We start from the raw sequence: 13,768 nt of genomic DNA on the forward strand, positions 1-13,768 counted from the left end.
ATGAGGCCATAGGTTACTACCTGCAGGGTCGGACTGGGGGGCCCGAGGCCCACTGGGACTAATGTCCAGGGCCCCCCTCCAACCCCCCCGCCCTCCTAAAGTGACGTGCTGAGCGCACAGGGTGTGCCTGCGTGAAGGCGCACCTGCTTAACTGCGCCGCTTGGGGCAACTGTGGGAATGGCGCCACGCACATGCGCAGATGGAGCTGCGCTGCACCTTAAAGAACTTTTTTGTTACAATGCAAACTGGAGAGAGGTCTGGCCTGGCGGGGGCCCATTAAAGGTCAGGCCCAACGGGTTTTTTCCCAGTATCCCGCCGGGCCAGTCCGACCCTGTAATAGTATTCTCTAGGAGATAAATTCCAAAATGAGGAGAGCACTCAAAAGTTAGCAAAAATATGCTGTGGTTACATTTATTAAAGGCCACTACACTACATGTTTCGGGTTCTTAAACCCTTTATCAAGTGTAACAAATACAGAACAAATCAGGCTTTTGTATTTGTTACACTTGATAGAGGGTTTAAGGACCCGAAACATGACATGTAGTGGCCTTTAATAAATGTAACCACAGCATATTTTTGCTAACTTTTGAGTGCTCTCCTCATTTTGGAATTTATCAGTGTATGTCGCGATAGCGGTATACCCGGAAGAGGATTTGATGCAGTGGACAACACAGCTAAGGCAGTGCGGAGAACGTTTTTGATTATTCTCTAGGAGAGTAAGATAGGCAGGTTAAGTAGCAAGAGCAGCTTGGCTCCAAGTAGGAGGGATAGCAGGGAGGTAACTCTCCCCTAAGGCAAGACTGGCCTGTAGAACGGGACACAGCATAATAGGGAATTAGGGCTAGTGAGTTCCCTGATCCAACATGTGGGATCCAGGTCATGGTGCTGAGATCCTGAGGGTGTATCTATACTGGTGTGACGCTATCGTCTCAGGGAGTTCCAATTATGCCGTCTCTGAGGGACATGTTGTAACCATGTCATGATTGTCTGCTGGGCCTCTGTGGCTTGTAAGTACAACCATGTGGATCATTTGTCTCTGACAAATAAAAGTTTTATTCTTTTTGACTGCAAGAACCTCCTGGCGCCCATTGTTTTTCTGTTTTATTGCATAGTAGCCTGTTTTAGTTATACTACATCAGACCTTTAAGCTACCATTTAGCGAAGGGATTAATCCCGTTGGTCTGTATAGCCCAAAATAGTGTTACAGCTGCATATTAGTGAATTGGTGTAGTTGTACCGCATTTGCACCTGGCAAACTGGTGCGAGCTATGCAAAGCTGACGCTGGTGAAAATTCACCCGTTAGTGAATCTACCCCCATATGTTGATAAATAACTATCAATGTGTCAGATTCTAATAAGATGGACTCAAAGAGCAACTCACCAACTCAGTTCACTTTGACCATTAGCTGTGCTTGTCCAAAGTAAGAGTCACACAGATAATTTATAGATTTACACTTCTATTTGCATAGACATAAAATATATCTAATGTTGTGGCGGTGGAACACACCACGTGGCATGAAGCATAATCTGCTGAAAGTGGAAATCAAAGTATGCTCTACCAGCCTACTTGGAAAATACATCAGTATTGGAAAATATCCCTTCTCGTTTTAAAGATGCTTCTATGGGATTCCCCAGACAGCAGAATAAAGAGATAAGAAAATGCCAGAAAAAAATACCTGCATCATCTGTCTATTAGAACAGCAACCTCTCTTTCATATTGCATCATGCTATAAACAACCCAAGTGAACAATGATTGACCATATAATAGCAGTACACTACAGGTTACGTTATATTTCTCTTTTGGTATGTCTATAGGCAGTTACATAAGGTGAATTGTTATAGACTTTATAACCCTGTGTATAGCATTTGAAGCCAAAAGTAAGCATGAGAAGAATCTGCATAATGCAAATGCCAGAAGACAGCATTTAGTAGCTCCTTATATACAGTGTCCAGTGATGTCATGTATCTTATTGTTGTAGTTCACAATAGGGAAGCAGTTCCACTATAAATCAGCCTGGGTGCTGTAAAGGATATAAAGTATGTTTCACATAGGCCAGAATTTCTCTTTTGACGCTTTGATATCTTTGTAATATTTATTAAATCTTAAACATTGTTTTTCCTTCAATATTGCCTGTTATGTCCCTGAAATATTATTCAGTGGGATAAATATTTTAACTCTGAATAAATAAAGTAAATCTATTCGATGAATATTTGTTGCCTTTGCCAGAGGAAGGGTAAGCTTATCCAGCATTGCAAAAATGTACTTCTAGCAAATTCTTTCAGAGGGGTGTGCTACGGCACAGAAAATGTTGCAAAAAGAGGTAATTACGTTTAAAATGATAGAATGTGCGAACATCTAATTACATTTTTGTAGACACTAGTAGTTAGTGTAATTTGTCAGTTGAAACAATTAAACCATAACCTAAATCTTTAATTTGGAAGAAAAAAAAATGTTATTTAAAGTATGTTAATCATCATTTTATCTCCCATAGACATATAAAAGTGCCTAGTCATGAACAGGTCTGCTGGAAAATTAGTAATGTGTTTAATTACAACTCAGTCCAACTTCTATCTCACTGCTCATTGATGGTAATCACACTGAAAATGATTATAATCCCTGACTAATGAAACATGGCAGAGATTTATAGGGAGTCTGATGGTTTGTGACTTGGATTTGGTGAGTGTTAAGCAAACCTCCCCATGGGTACAAATATGTATTTCCACTGAATCATTTTCTGCATCCGTGTTCAAAAGAATTAGTGTGAAACTTGGCCAGACACGGAACACGGAAAACTGAACAGAGAGTTCTTCTCTTCCAGCAATCCTGCACTCGTGGCTAATATGGCAAATGTTTCTTTGGGCTGCTAACCTCAGTGGGTTGAGCTGCTAAAAAAAATCCTTACTATTTTCTGCTTTTAAAACTGTATCGTGTCAGTAGTCTTATGGGTCAGTCCCTTTGATCTCTGTGTTTGAGCTTCATGAATTAAAAATTGCTTGCAGCTTAGCTTGAGATTTGTGAATTGTAAGAAATGTAGTTCTCTCATATGACCTATGCACTTTTGCAGTAGGTGCATGCATTACATTAAATTGGCAGGAATGCAATAGCAGGACTGTTGCTGTAGTTGATAATAAGAAATACAATACTGATATGTGATTTATTAGACATTTTAATTAGTATTTGTTGTTTATCGCTTACCCTATTGCATGTTAGACACCAACTCGAATTTCTACAGCTTTATTAAACCCAGAGGATGGAAAAAGTCAGAATCCGAAAATCCGGCATCTCAGACCTACCGAGGTTGTCAATGGGAGAGAAAGTTTATGTGGTCTGCGAACAATGTGGGCTTTTTAGGAAAAAGCCCAAAAAAACATTGCGATTCGGCAAAATACGATTTGTATTTTCGCTAGTTTTTTTTATACAGGTATTTGTCCCAATCTGATTAAATCGTAAGTTTTTAATAACAAATAAGGTACAATAGTGGATTCTAGTTTGGTCGTACTTTTTTGATTAAAACACTCAGATAGTATCAAATCATTAGTATGAAAGGAATGTAAAGTGGTGAATGAAAGGAAAAAAGCACATATCTGTTTGCACAACTGACAACCCAGGTAATGTAAGGTTTCCTGTTCATTAGGCCAAATTCTAATAATTTTTACTGTTGGTGGTGGAGGGAGTTCAGAAGAGAATGGAACATTTGAAATTGTACAAAGATCCAGAACCTGATGGATATTCACTTCTGGGTACTTAAAGGAGAAATCAACCTGTGGGGAAAAAACCCTGTACCCCCCACCCCAGGTAGAACTCCCTCCCTCCTCCCCCCAGGCTAATAACCCCCCCCCCGGGAAGTGCGCCATCTTCCATAATTACCCCTTAGCACAGATTCTTCCAGCGAAGTTCCACGCGTCCATCTTCGGTAAACTGAGAGATCTGCAATTTCCGTGTAATTCCACGCATGAGTAGTTGCAAACCGGCAAACTGCTCCAACTGCGCATGCACAGAAATACCGATCTCTCAGTCAGCTTACAGAGAAGATGGGAAGATGGATGTGTGGAACTTTGCTGGAAGAATCTGCGCCGAGGGGTAAGTATGGAGTATGGGGCACTTCCCCCGGGGGGGGGGGTAGTTAGCCTGGGGGGGAAGAGGGAGGGAGGTCTACCTGGGGTGGGGGGTACAGGATTTTTTCCCCACAGGTTGATTTCTCCTTTAAAGAGCTTAGCTCTGTGATTGCCAGGGTCCTTTGATGTCTGGCATGCTGCCAAAAGATTGGCAAGTTGCTAATCTGGTGCCATTATCAGAAAGGGATATTGGGGGATAACTAACTGTGTAACTTAAGCCAGTGTCAATCAGGGATATCTATAGTGAATAAGTACTGTTTCTCGAATTAAAAAGGACATTAACTCAGGAATGAAATGGGGAATGAAAGCAAAGTTGTGCCTCTTTGTAGATTCCTGGTAAGGCCTCACCTGGAGCATGCAGGGCAGTTTTGGTCGCCAGTCCTTAAAAAAGAATATTAAGGTTTTATTTGTTTGCTCTGGATAAAACTCACCTGACATGACTTAACGAATAAAACACCATTGTATTGGACAGGACTTATCAGGACTTATGCTCTATGATTAATTTCAATTTAATGTAATTAAAAGCGCTTGGCTTTAACAAATGATTATCATGTGGTATGAAGTTAGTAGTAATTGTAACTGTTCAAGCCTATTTTTACCTAATTCAGATGCCTTTTTTTGGTATGGTGGGGAGGATTACGTGTTATTGAAAAGTGTCTTCAGCTCTGGAAGTATTTGTAAGCTGATTAGTGTTGAACAACATAGAACCATTAATCCATTACAGGTAAAGAATGGAGAACAATGTTACATATGAATGTCTAGGGAATCGCACATGCATTCGCAATAGATCAACATTAACATTGATGAACTGTTTTTGTATTTGAGTTAATTATTCCCACCTAATATTATACCTAACTGATCTATGTTTAAATACAATAAAATAAATAAATAAATAAATTAAAAAACAGTCAATTGACTTTGCTTGGGATAGTCTCATCAATTTGTATAATGCAGGAACTGCTCAAACCTTTGCTTGAACATCAGCAGGCTGTTTATGTTTAGCGGTGTGTTTGCTTTTTGTACAAAAAGATTATATTGTATATAGTGCATGTCAGAACAGTAGATAGTTACGTGGCTTTTAAATAATTCTAGTAAGAAATAGCTTGACCTAACAAATGTTATATAATTGCATGCAATTACTGAAAATCAAACATGTAATAATGAGCTGAGATCCATTATAGTTTAAATGCTGCCAGGATGCTACAGCAATTGTATGTTAAGGGCATAAATGGAGCCTTTAAAGGAGAATGAAAGGCAAATTACACTTGGGGGTGCCAAAAGTTAGGCACTCGCAAGTGATTATATTTACATACCTGACACCCCGGGCCGGTGCTCCTAACAGCAGACAACAGCACTGGCCTGGGGTTCTTCCAATGAGCACAACCGAGCGATCCTGTTCCTGCTTCCTCAGTCTTCTGGAGGCCGTGCATGTGCAGTAGAGCGAAAAGCCAAACTTTAATGAAAAATCCAGCTATTTTGTTCTACTGCGCATACGTCTGCCCCAGGAAATTTGAAAACTGAAGAAGAAGGAAGAGGATTGCTCCTTGGTGCTTGCAGGAAGAACCCCGGGCCTGTAAAGATTTCTGCTGATAGAAGCACTGGCCTAGGGTGTCAGGTAAGTAAAAATAATCGCTTGGGGTTGCCTAACTTTTGGCACCCCCAATGTAAATTGCCTTTCCTTCTCCTTTGAATAGGAATGCAGATGTTTATTCTAGATGGAACTGAACATATAGACCTAGATATTCATCTCATACATAACCTATTATGGGGGAATGTAATAAAAGTTGGAAACAGAATAATATTTAAAATATGAAAAGTTATGCCTTTGTGAGAATAAATTTTCCCAGAAATTGTTGAGTGACCTCTTCCAACACTGGAAGATGATTTGCGAATTTTATCGTTTGCACCAGTGTGCAGTCTATGAAATAAAACTTTGAACTGATAAAGTTATTTATGCAAATTGTTTTCGTCATTGCGACTTTTATTGCATTCCTCAATAAGTCTTTTATTTCTCGCTTAAAGGAAAACTATACCCCTCACACAATGTAGGTTTCTTTAAAAAGATATTGCATAGAATAGCTCATATGCAAAACCCTGCTTCATGTAAATAAACCATTTTCATAATAATATATTTTTTTAGTAGTATGTGCCATTGGGTAATCATAAATACAAAATGACCTTTTTTCTAAAAAAAAAGGGCAGCCCCCTGGGATCATATGATTCACGGTGCATACAAACATACTAAACAAACTATACTTGTTAGGTCACATGAGCCATTTAGCAGACAGAGTTCTGTCTTTTGCTTCCACACGTCTTCCTGTTACAGTTAGTGCTGCAGTATTTCTGGTCAGGTGATCTCTGAGGCAGCACACAGACCATCACAAAAAGGCAAGAGATGTAAAAAGGCAATATTTACTTAAATACATATTCCAGTTTGATAAGATTCTTTAATATGCGACTTAATTTGATATAACTGTCTGTTGCTCAAAGTATTCATTTTGGGGATATAGTTTTCCTTTAAGTCTCTTTTGCAGATTAGCAGTTTATTAACCACATGGATCCAGAACAATATCAATAAATAGAAAAAATACAGTAACCTGTATCAATCTTTTAACCGTATGATGGAGCTCATGTTGAGCAATATGGTCATTTCACCTTTGATAATATCATGCCACAGTTCATTAGCAAAATGAATAGATAACAACTTGATTTTCTGTGATCAGCAGGTCATCTGCTGACCCAGAACTACAATGGCCTGCAGTTCCATCTACCTTTGGCTGAATGGCAAAAGCAAAATAATAGGTTCTTTATTAGCTTTCCAGCACTGAAGTACATACAGAAGAAGTTTGTGTTTTTATATGCAAAATCTTATTTATATTCAGAATGTCTATGCATCCTTTGTTGCAAGTTGGAAAATGCTTAAATATACTTGCTTAAAAATCATTGCCATAGAAAATTTTATTTCCTTTTACTTTGAGTAACTGTTTGTCTGTCTCTTTTTCAATCTAATATTCTATGCACAGTCCCCATGGGTTCCCAGACTTGCTATCTGCAGCCCATGTCAAATCTGGTACAGGAGTGAATAGAATGGCTTCACAAAGGTCACAAGATGCTGACATGGGTGTTGATCTATTTTTCACAGTCAAAAGAAGGGTTAACCCGTGCTTCACTCTGTTATGATTGAAGCTAATCCATGCTTTCCTGCTTCACAATAGTGCTATGGCCAAATAAGCATGTCTAAATTATTATCACACACTGCTAACTATTCAAATCTGTGGATGCTTCTTTTTTTAAAAGGCAAGCAACAGTATCATCTTCCATTGCTAAGCCATATAATGTTCTTTAGCCTAAACTCAGATGTCTTTTTATTTTGTATTATTCCTTCTTAACAGAATTTTGTTTTGTTTGTAAATTAAAGAGACATTGTACTGAGCAATTAAAGATTTTGGGTGAAAAAATATTTATTTTCTGTGCTATTCAACATATGAGAAATATTTAATCCTAAAATCATAAAGCCAGCAGGCTGTCTGGTATGTTTACCAATTTTTGCCAGACAATAATTTGTTTATTAATGGACTATGAATGGTAAAGAGATGATGGAGCCTGTATGGGTGAAAAGAGGGAATGACTGGATGGCAAGGGGGGAGAGAAAAATGAACGGGTCAGAGGAAGTGGTAATAGGATGGCAGAGGTAGGGGGTTGGGAGATAAAAGGAAAGAGTGGGAGAAGGGTACTTCCTTTTACTACCAGTGACAGTGGGAGCTACACAGGACAGAAGCAGGCCCACCCCCCTTCCGTTTTTTTGGGCAGTAGGGAGTTCCCTAATGGTAAGTAGACAGGGAATTGGTTGCCGTGGTGGTGCTTCCAGGAATAAAGGAGTGACTAAGCAGGGTAGATAATTGTTGCAGAGTTTGCCAGTTTGCCAGGTGGAACTGATGGGTTCCAGAGAGATGGAGGAACACTGTATAACAGGCCAACTTGGGCATGGGGTCCCCTGGTGGCAAAATGCCATGGAAAATACCATTGAGTCCAGTCAGTGTACTACGGCTGATAGGTAAAAAAAATCATGAGGGGTGCAGCGGTACAGAGGTACAATGCACATGATGGTAACCCCAGGACAAGCTGCCCAAGGGAATCAGGACAGGTTAGGAATATGAAGGGTTATAAAACTGATCTGGAATGTTATGGATGTTAAAAATACAATTGTGTTTTGTAAACGGTTAATAATTACTACAGATTATTCGTGGTTGATCGTTTTGAATATGTAAAAGTCAATAAAGAAGCTGCGTCCATCATTATCCAACAGAAATGTGGTGTTGTCTGATTTATTGGGAGAGAAGCTTTTGGGTCAAGGTCGCAGCCAGGGAGCAAGATGATGGCTAAGTATAAGGTTCCCCCACATTCCTTCCACTCCTGGCTTTTCAGAGCCATGTATTTTAGTATTTGTGCATAAGCACCTATAAGGAAATCTGATTTATATTCCCATCCATTATGCCCTTCTTCATAAAATCTGCTTCCCATACTGCTTTAGCTGTTTCACACAGATAATAGATTAAACCCCAACATTTTGTTTGGGCATCAGACCTGCTTATTTCCCATTACATGCTCTTCTGACCACACAGTAACACTGTATTTAGTTCCCATTGGTTTGTTTGTTTGTTCAACATAAATGATGCTTTAATCGATGACTGTCGGGCATATAAAATGATGATCCTAGTTAAATGTACACCTCTTCCCACATGATCAGGAAATCCTTCTGCAAGACAGGATGAGGTGATTGGTTTAATCTCTGTGGTCAAGTTTTCCACCTCCAAATTGGCCCGTGGTCAACCACAGAAGTGTCTGGGTTGCAGTTTCCAAAGTCTTTGGTCACTCAACAGTGTTTGGCAGTTACTTCATTTTAACTTATGTTCCTTGAAGCAGTTCTTTCTAAATGCTCATTATGGTTAAAATCTGAAGACAGGAACTAATTTCAGACATTTATGTATTAGTTTAATTTAAAAAATAACACTCAATTTGTACAACGCTCCTGAACCTGAAGAGTTTTGTGTTGAAGTCAAATATACCTTCAAGTACCTTCCGTTTATTTATGAGGAACTTTATTCATGTTCCTGGAACAGTGAAAGTATTTACTAGTTTAGTGACTCTTTAAATACATTTGCATCTTTCAAGCTAATAAGTTTGTCAGTAATCTTAGAACACAACCTATGAGAGAAACGTAATCCTTTAACATAGAAGCAGTGTCAGGAGACTGCTATGAATGTTGTGCTGTGTGTATTACATGCCATAACATGCCATCATGCTATTTCCAAGAAAGAACTTACTCTATTATGTGTAATAGTCCCACATGCAGTGTGCACTGTTATTTTTCTTTAGCAATACATCTGGAATGAATTTGATTCCCCCAAGTAAATTAAAGAAAAGAAGAGAGAAGAAAATGAAATCCTGTGTCTCTTACTGGGTTAAAATTAAAAACAATATCACTATCAGATGTTTTAGAAGCTTGACACAAACAGATGGGCTCTGACCTTTTTCCCAATAAAGTAAAGCTGAAAAGATGGTCCTTGGTGCTTTCAGTTTATTTTTGAGTTTGAAACTGAAAAGCCATTTAGCAGCAGCACCTTTCAGTGTTTATTCCGCTTTCTTGAACTGCCAAAGCAAACTAGGTTTCACAGCTTGGGGTACTCGGATATCTACACCCAGCAAACTCACTGCTTGCTTCTTCCTGTGCAATTTAGACTTGGTGCTTTCATGAATGGAAACCAAAAACAGGAGGCTATCTTTGCATGATAGTCTATGGAACAGAAGTTTCCCTGTTTCTTCTGACTCAGGAATACAGATTAGTAAAACATCTACCATTTTTTGTTCCAGAAATGTTTAAAAATAATTGAATGCAATTTATTTTCTTGATAGCTAAAGTATCTAATTTTGCTGCTTATATTTCTACAAAGAACTCTACAATTTTAAAATGAACACAGAACAAGATCTTTCTTTGAATGACAGATAAGGGGCTCAGAAACAATGCCACCTGCTATTGTTATGTGATTGGGTTTGGGCCTGTGAGGTCTCAGTTATACCCACTGAGGATATAGGGATAGCAAGTGTATTTTGGCACAGCAAAGTTGCTTATTAAAAATGTTTAAGGCTGTGAATGTTGGAGCAACTCTTTCCAATACTCCAAAACATGTAAAGAGGAGTGTAGGAGTGTCTTTGTCTAAACAGGTAAAGTAACAAGGTAAAGTGATGTTAATCTTGTGTTTTAGAGAATTGGGATGCCGCTACAGCAGAGCAGTAACACAGATAGATAATCATGTATGAATTGGTCCTGTAACATGGGAACACCAGTTAGATTACAAATACAGATACAATTCACATAGCTTTGTCACTTGCCAATATGTCTCCTTGCCACCAAAAGGGGTCTCCAAGTGGGGAGCCATTTTCTTATCTGTAATTAAGAAGAAGCGTGCTGTTGTTTTTAGTAGCTCATGAGAAAATTAGTCAGCTGACACATTGCTTCATTATAGCACAAACAGTTTGCTGCAAGTGTCCGGAACTGTATGAAATTTTAGTTAATAAAAAGCTGGGCGTTCGAAGTCCTATATAATCCTATGTTTAGTCACATAACATCATTTGTATGTCTGTTATTTTGGCAGACTTGTTCTCTATGTTGCTCATTTACTGCAGTACTATATAAACTGTGAAGGACTTTCTTACAGTATAGCACCTCTCCCTATCAATGCTTTACATTGTGTTCTCTGCAACTGTTTCACTGTCCCTGTTGATTTATCTGTGAAGATGCTTGCTGAAATATTCCATTGCAAATGAAAAATACAAAAGAGACTGTTACTTTTTTGCTGGCTTCCAATGTTACACGTACCCTTGCTCCAGTGATTATAATAGCTAATGTCAGACCCTAGGTCAGGGGTCCACTTCTGAAAAATGCACTGGCTTGGGGTACTATTACAGTGAGTGCCGCTCTGCCATCTTGCTTCCTGCACTAGAACCCTTGCACATGTGCACAGCCCAGTCCAGCTACAAGGGGGCTGGGAATGGAAGCAAGATAGTGGCAGAGCACTAACTAGAATAGCATCACACTCTCGGTCTGAAGTTGGCAATGACATCAATTTGGGGTGCATAATTCAACCCTTTCCTTCTTCTTTAAGTTCAGTGTTGGTCAGCTAGTTAATTATTGGCCTAATTGGTATCCTGTTCCCTAAGCATTGTTTCCTTAACCACGTATTATGAATTCTAGTTATATTGTTAAGCTGCAAATATAATTCTTGCTGCTTGCTGCTGTTTAAAACCCTTTTCTATTGGGCAGTGGAGTATTTGTGCAAAGTTATTAACAAAAGTTATACGGTCAACTTAAAAATCACTTTAAATCAAATCATTTAGGCTAATTTACTATATATTCCAATAAGCAGCAAAACTGTCTTAAATGTTTTCCTTAAAGAAAAACCTTCAGTGGCGTAGCTAGAGTGTGCCCGGTCCCGTGCAAATACTTCAGAGGAGCCTGGCGCACTCAGATTCCCATCCTCCTCCCAACTTCCCATCCCACCTCTGCCCCGCCCATTCCCCACCCCAACTCCGCCTACTCCCATCCAACTTGCGTCCCCTTCCCCGCGGCAGGTAAGAAAGAGGCTGGGAAGGAGGTTTTTTTTATTAGCTATAGAGGAAGCAGACCCCACAGTCCAGGCCCCCTGTTCCCCGGGACCCCCTGGGACTGCGGCGTCTGCTTGCTCTATCGTTATGCTCGTTATACTCATTGAAAAAATCAGGCTGTGCTAATTGCTGCAATCTTCTACAGTCGAATGCATGAAGACGCTACCACAGGAACAATGCTTGTCTGTTAGAGCCCTTGGAGTGAAGTCTTTCATTGTCAAAGGTTCAGTATTGACTGACGGTAATTCACCATTGATCTATGTTTTCACATAGCACAGGTTTTTAGTTACAAATGTATGCAGTATGATTTATTTACATTTCAAGCTAATCCATATTTTACATATACAACCTTGATTTAAGTACTATACTCTATGTCATCTGCTACTAGGTGAGAGGATCTAGAAATGCCTTGGTGAAAATGGTTAATTGGTATAGTGAGAAAGTGATGGACTAAATGAAAGTAGAAAAATGACGACAATGGGAAAATACAATTAATTTGTCAGCTCTGCTTTAATTTGCAGAATTTAACAGATTTAGCTAATTATAGTATTATATGTTCAGCAATAATATTCTGGTACAGGTATGGGATCTGTTATCCGGAAACCCATTATCCAGAAAGTTCCAAATTACGGAAAGGCACTCTCCCATACACTCCAATTTATCCAAATAATCCAGATTTTTTTCCTTTCTCGCTGTAATACTAAAACAGTGGCTTGTACTTGATCCCAACTAATATATAATTAACCCTTATTGGAAGCAAAACCTGCCTATTTGGTTTATTTAATGTTTAAATGAATTTCTAGTAATGTTAAGGTATTAAGATCCAAATTAGATAAAGATTCATTATCTGGAAGCATTCTGGATAACAGGTCCCATACCTGTAATACCTGTAATAGCATCTATTTTTGATGTTCACTTAAACCTGATTACCTTTATTCTTTTGAATTGCCAAAAATCATACAGGCTTATTTATCTGTGAAACAGTGGTTTGAAAGGTTTTGCCTGTCACACGCCAGAAACAGCAGTGGAACAGTGGTTAGTAGTTGAAAAATGTTGGCAAAACTCTATTTTTTTTCTCAATTGCTACACTGAATATTTCAAAACAAGCACTTTACTTATATCAATTCCCCAGCGGGCATGAATTGTAGCTGCTGCAGTGATGGGGATTTCATTCTTAATTTGCAACAGTTTCCTTTAATTAAGCAGATTTAATTACTGTATCATATTGAGTAATTCTCATGTAAGTGTTTCAGAAAATATGTACTCTAAGGTGACATTTTAAAGTCAATTATAGCATGCAAAAAGATCAGCGAAACAGTTTTTCAAATATCTTTGCTAATTGAGATGCAAAATAAGGGCAAAGAGAATTGTGAACTTAACAATTAATTGCTTTGTGGTTTAACTGGGAAACCTGAGTTACAAATGGAATGTTTGAATGCTGAATTGTTTTATATATTTGTTGCTCTGGTTAACAAATACAAGGGAAATTGTTTCATAATATTTTTTCATCTTAAACTCAGACTTTTCAAGGAGGAGAGAAAAGGAACGTATGAATATTTTGCCACAATGGTTACCATTACCAGTGAATGCTTCATGGGCAGCCGCTGGATGAGATTGATTAATCACTGGACAAAGAACTGCAGTATGTAAATCTAAAGGTTAACTTTTTTCCTTGGATTTCTTCATAAGGCTGTTTATTTGTCTGAAAACAAATGTGTGCGCAGGGTGATTCTCCTCATTATTCTGTGGAGCTCTTGAGCAGCACCATTATTCCTTATTACATAGATCCAGTGTGCCACCTATTCAGATAAATAGCAGAACAAGTGTGCAGTAAATATTCACAGTGGCCTCTCCATCTTCTATATGTGCCACTAATTAGATTATTTACTCGCTCATATAAATAAATAATCGCAATCAAGCAAACAAATCCTTGCAAATATGTTTGTTTTATGAGGTAATGGGGTTTCATTCTAGAGGTCAAGGCAACTGA

The sequence above is a fragment of the Xenopus laevis genome, chromosome 4S (genome assembly GCF_017654675.1).
Source record: "Xenopus laevis strain J_2021 chromosome 4S, Xenopus_laevis_v10.1, whole genome shotgun sequence".
In the NCBI taxonomy this organism is placed as follows: Eukaryota; Metazoa; Chordata; class Amphibia; order Anura; family Pipidae; genus Xenopus; species Xenopus laevis.